This window comes from Cyprinodon variegatus, unplaced genomic scaffold (genome assembly GCF_000732505.1).
Source record: "Cyprinodon variegatus isolate N-32 unplaced genomic scaffold, C_variegatus-1.0 Scaffold680, whole genome shotgun sequence".
Classification (NCBI taxonomy): domain Eukaryota; kingdom Metazoa; phylum Chordata; class Actinopteri; order Cyprinodontiformes; family Cyprinodontidae; genus Cyprinodon; species Cyprinodon variegatus.
This window is the reverse complement of record NW_015151133.1, coordinates 89356-95355: the sequence shown is the minus strand read 5'-3', so window position 1 is coordinate 95355 and position 6000 is coordinate 89356.

Genomic DNA, 6000 nt, shown 5'->3' with positions numbered 1-6000 from the left:
TTTTCCACTATCAGTCTCACCACCTGTAAGTGAAAAATGAGTGTGAGCACGTAGGACGGCCTTACGTAAGCATATCACCAGAATGACTGACAATTAGAATGACCACTTATTTTTATGATCCACCCGGAAAAAGAATATCCTCCACAATACCTTTATAAAATAAAACATATTAAAGGCTGTGACAAAATGTAAAAACAAAAAATAAATCTGTAGTTGCATTGTTGGATTGACAAGTTTATAATTCCCTCTAATTTGTGGTGAAAGATGGATACGTTCTCATGCCTGAGAACTTTGTTCTAATAATGACATGTTTCTTATCATGCTTTAAATGACATTTAAATGATTAAACAGTAAACATATAATGGTGTTAATTGAGGTTTGTTACGGCCCCACAGAGTCAATTTCACTTGCTGCTGTGACCTTTTCTCTCATTACAGAATAAAGTAGATTAACTGGAGGTTAGAAGTTTGATCTTTAAGTTTTTGGGATGGAAAATCTCATAGCTGCTAGGTAAAGATGTCAACGACGTGCTGTGCTGTAACTAGGGGATCTGGTTCCTGTCATCCACTGGATGTTGGAGAGCTTCTAATAAAAAGACATCTGGGTGCTGTGATTAATGTGAACACCAGTCGTCTGTTTCCAGAGTGGAGCGCCTCTGCAAGCAGGTGTGACTTTTGAAGTTTACTGCTCCTCTGGGGCTTTTTATTCTTCGATTTGATCTTTTGACAAAAACGTGTGACTAAACCTGACGGCAATCTGAGCTCTGCCAAGTCTTAATGTTGGACACCCCCACCCTGGATGGAGGTGGAAGAAACGAAAGGTCCACTGGACTGGAGTGGTACATTAGCACATGGAAACAGTCTGGTGCCTGGTTTAGCCATCTGGATAGATTAAAGCTAAACTTACCTGGATCCTTAAATCTGTCTGTCACTATTTCAGTCTTTCATGCAAAGATTAAATTAAAGTCTGGTTCTGCAGATTAGATTGGAGGCTTTTTAAAACAAAACTGAGATTCTATTTCTAATGGATGACAAGAGATTAGTCCTTAGATTAAAACATGTGGCATAAATATGGTAAACACTGTCTGAGGTATAATAAGCATATTTTAGTGTGCTTTTTTAGATTTCCGCCACCAGAGGGCAGTTTGGCTCCATAGATATTACACAGAAAAATATGAATACTGATTTAAAAAATGCAAATGTTTTGTAAAGTGTTTTGCATTTCAAACACAATCCTCCAAACATGAAAAATACCAATTCATTTGAAATGTACGGCAAATCAAAAAAACACAAATGTCTTTATGAAGTTTCAAATTATATCAATCACTAATCTTTTAATAATACACTGTTTTTTGAGACTTCTTCACAACATCAACTTTTTTTCTTAGTTAGCCAGTATGTTTCTGATATTTTGTCCCTTATATATCTCATCTCTTAACATCCATCTCATTTTGATAAATTCTTGCCTATTTTGCGTACCCGAATGGAGAAGCAAATAGCTTAGGAACTGTAAGCCAAAATTACATGTGCAATACATTATTTGAAAGCTAACACCCTCTAGTTTTTGAATATGTAAATGAAAATTGGGTGAGTGAAACACAGACCAAGCTGCATCAGTTCAAACATGACTCAAAGTTGTTGTTTTTTTATTCTCGAAAATGATAGGTCTTTTTTGAGCAGCAGTAATAAAGACATGCTTAAGAAAAGGCAGGTGTCATTGTATTACATTTGTCCTACATCATGTCAACAATAAATGCAGAAAACTACAGACCTTTAGCTACAACAGTTCCAGAGCTGTGGGGCTTTGAACTTTTGGTGTCACCAGCATCTCCAAACCTCCCCAAATGAGCCAAATTGTGCCAAATGCTTTTAAAATGCTTTGCTTTACTATTTGACCCATAGAATAACACTGAAGCCCCAGTGCCTTTTCTGAGCTGTATTATTTTTTTTTCAGCCTTAGGCATTGTAATTAAACAAAATCAGCGTCCAAACTCCAAAAAAATAGGACCGTTGTTATACGGTCGTATTTTAAAAGACCGTATTTAAAAAGGTTAATTCATTCATCTTCATCTTCTCATCTTAGAGAAAAGCCTTCTGCAGTTTTTAGTGGGCAGCCCCTTCAAAAAGGGAGCTGAAAGGAGGAAAACATTTGAAGTGGAACACAGGGTGTGGTTCCAGAACAGGAGGGTGTTAGCAGAAAACAGGGAGCTGCCACTGAACACTGAATAAGCTGATCCTGTTTTCATAGACAAATGTTAAACATTAAGGAATATTTTTATCCAGCACTTTGGAGAATAGACCTTATTATCATTATTGATTAGGATTGATTAGAGGACGAGCAAATCAAGATACTTTGGGCTATTCAAAGGGATAAAGATAGTTTCTAGATTCAAATCCAATAGTTTACCCACAGTCAAATTTTAAATTTAGGCGAACGCATCTTTCCATATCAAGCTTTTAGAGTCGTTGTTTTATTACATTTTCTTCAGTAATCCCCACAAATGGGAACCTGTCTAGACAGACTGCAAGAAATAAGGGGAAACGGTTCTCTGAGGTTATGCACAACTATCATGATAAAATGCCAAGTTTTGGTTAAATGACTTTTTGATTCTTCCTCTTTTAGTGCAATCATGCAACTAAGAAATGCTATAAAAAAAGAAAAAAATTGCTTTGGGTAGTTAAGTTTAACATCTAGATCTTCTTTCTTTTCATGGAGTGAAGGTTTATTGTTATTGACATGGCAGAGACAGGTGCTCAGCAGTGAAGGCCTGAAGTAAGTCACACATTGGTTTTCTAGGGCATAGCACCACAAGATTATAGCAGCAACACCAATGTCTCTAATGGGTGGTGGATGGATGCATATTTATGAAACTCATAAAATGATTAAAATTGATATTTTATTTTATTTTTTTGTCTCGCCTGAAATGCTATTCTTAGGCTGGTAGGATTGGAAACATTATGATAGACTGGGAGGGCCGCGTTGGGGCTTCAGTCCCATAAACTCTGGGGTCTAGCCCTGGGTGGGTACTGCCCTGCCTGGTCTCCTCTGTATGAACCCTGTGCTCTTTCAGGCGGGTCTGTAGCCTATCACACCTTCTATTGAACATATCTTATTGGTGAAAAGGCCTTATAAACCTTATATAGATCAGCAAACGCATGGTGTTCATCACAGTGGTTTGGATCCAGGTGTTCAGAGACACACACTAAGCTGCAGCTGCAACTATGTATAGGTCTGAATAGCAATGTGTAATCTTCATTGGTTTTTGCTTTGATCTTTGTATGCATGTCTTTACTGTGCATGGGATACTCCCTCCTGTTTTGTGGTTGTCATGTTGCTGTTTTCTTTCCCCTCTCATTTCTTGCAGGTCTGGAGGTTATTTTTTATTTTCTCTGTTGTTTCTTCCTCTCTTCCCTCTTCTTTTCACTTTTATATATATCCTCTTAATCCTTATCCCCTCTGTTTCTCACCTTCATTTCTATCTCAGTGTCCATTGCACATCATTTTTCCAAAAGCCTTTACTAATAAAGTTTCATATATGATCACAAAGTGGAAACTTATGGCAACAGCTGTGATGGTCCACCTCTAAGAGCATTATCTGTTGGGCTATGTTCAAGCACTGGGACATCAATTCTCAAAGCTGCATTGGCAAACAGGAAATTTTGACCACAAAAAAACCCCCAAAAACATGTTTTAAATTAGAAAACAGTTAAATATAAGCACTTTCACTTGTGACATGTTTAAATAAATCCTAACTTAGCAGATGGCGATCCATGAGGATTTGCTGGAAGTGATCCTCTGAATTTCTTTCTGCAAAGCAACTTATTTTTAGGACACTTTCCAATCATGGCAGAACTTAAAAACAAAGCCCCTCCTAAAATAGCCCAAAGTAATGACTCAAGATTAAGCTCCATGGAAATATTTGGACAAATGCAATGAACACAGACTTTTAGATGGGCTCTTCAGTTATTCAGAGCTTAAATGTGAAAAAGAGTAGTGTAAGTTAGCAAGATTTATCATTAAACAGTATAAGCATGCATGAAAAGGACAGATGATTCAAAGAAACATTGCAAGGACAACTGCATTTCATTTGATTACTAACATGTATTACTAATTATCAAGTGTGAAGACCAAACCCAATTGCTTTAGTGGATGTGTTATAAATTACTTTGTGTACAAAAATGTTGGTAGGCAAAGTTGTTTTCCATTGCTGCTCATACCCAGACATTTTGAATAGAAATTGCAACTGAAAAATTAGGGTCAAAGAGTGAAGCTTAAGCTTTTATTAACAGCTGAATTAACTTCTTATCTTTGTATTCCCAGTGATTCAAGGTCCCAGTGAGTCATTAAAACAGAGCTGCCAGCATCATATAATCATTTCTTCAGTTTCTGGGAAGATGATGACGGTCTAGCAGAGTGTTCTGACCAGCAGTTAGACTGTTGTTTCTTCTAACAACTCTGTGTCTGTGGGATTTTTTTCAATGTCACTCCCTGTAGGAGCTGACATTTTTCTAAGAAGTCTCTGGGAGGTTTCCATGGAAGCTGAATGAGAGATCGGTAAACTGTCCAAGACCACCCCCGAGGATTCACTGCAGCTCTATTTCTTATTCTTGAAGCAAATTACAGGAAAAGAGTAACAATATTCGTCACTCTTCCTGGTTGCACCTCATAGTGTACCAGATATCTAAAACAACCTCAGTGAGGTACAGACAAAGGCTGTAAGCATCAGGTTCTGATTATTCAGAGGAGAGTTTGCTGAAATTACTGGTAGATATTGGCCAAATAGAAAGTCTTATCCATTAAGAGACTGTCCACTCCTTCTTAAACCAGTTAAGAAGAGTTTGACATTTTGTCTGGTTCAGAAATGGTTTAAGAAAAGAAAGTTAGCCCATGTTTTGAATCTGTGATTAGTGTGTTGTTCTTGAAGCCTTCACTCCAGCTGCATTTGTCATCTTGTCATCATTCGTCCCCATAAGGCATGTTGGTCCTCATAAGGTTAGTAAATATACCAAAGACGATAAATAGGTATCATAAACAAGTACACACACACTGCCTTGAGGGAAAATACTGGATCTCCCTGAAAACTATCAGGGAGGCAAAGCAATTAAGGTTTGTTATTTGTTGGTCCACCTCATTAAGCTTTAACAGAACAATAGTTTGAGAGATGTTAATTATTTTTTTACTTTAGTTTTGTCATCAGCTGGTAGTAATCAAACTTAACTTTTGGAATTGCAATTTGAGATGGGAAATGGTTCATCCGGTTGACTAAAACAAAAGACTAATTCTTTCTAATCTGTCAATCAGAGCTTCCTGTAATCTATGCGTTAATGTGACTCATAAAATGCTTTTCCAGAATCTACCAGCTGATAGTAATAATTAGAGGAGTGTGCAGGTAATGTGGCGAGTTAATGATGCTCATGATTGCAGTGATTATGTTGAATTAAAACCCTTTGTGAATCACCAGTGTCCTTTGAACGCCTGCTGAGTAGAAAGGATGACGCACATGCAACATACAAGAATAATGATTAAAGTTCTCCAAATATTGAAACGAATTCCTATTAGATATGTGTGTACTCCACTAAAACACACACTTTGGAGATTTTACAAATTCTTTTAGGAAACTCAGCATTGAATTTTAATATTTCCACAGCAGGAAACGATGTTTAAGAAAAGTGAATGTTGTTTGAAGGGAGGATGACAAACCCCTGTAATACTGGGTTACCATATTTCTGGATGCTAACATGTGTACTGGCTCGCTCCTTTATGTACCATCCTAGAGGAAAAAATGATACATAGTCTTATCAATTATTCATCCAGCATTAATTAAGGCACTACGCTCCTAAATATAATGCAATGCCTGTATAAATACTGTGTGTAGAAAATATTTATGCACATCAACCGATAAAAACTAAGTGGGGTGCAGTGGTTAGCACACACCATCCATGTATGGATGTCTTAATCCTTGACACAGGCGACCCGGGTTCAAACCCAGCCTGTGGTCCT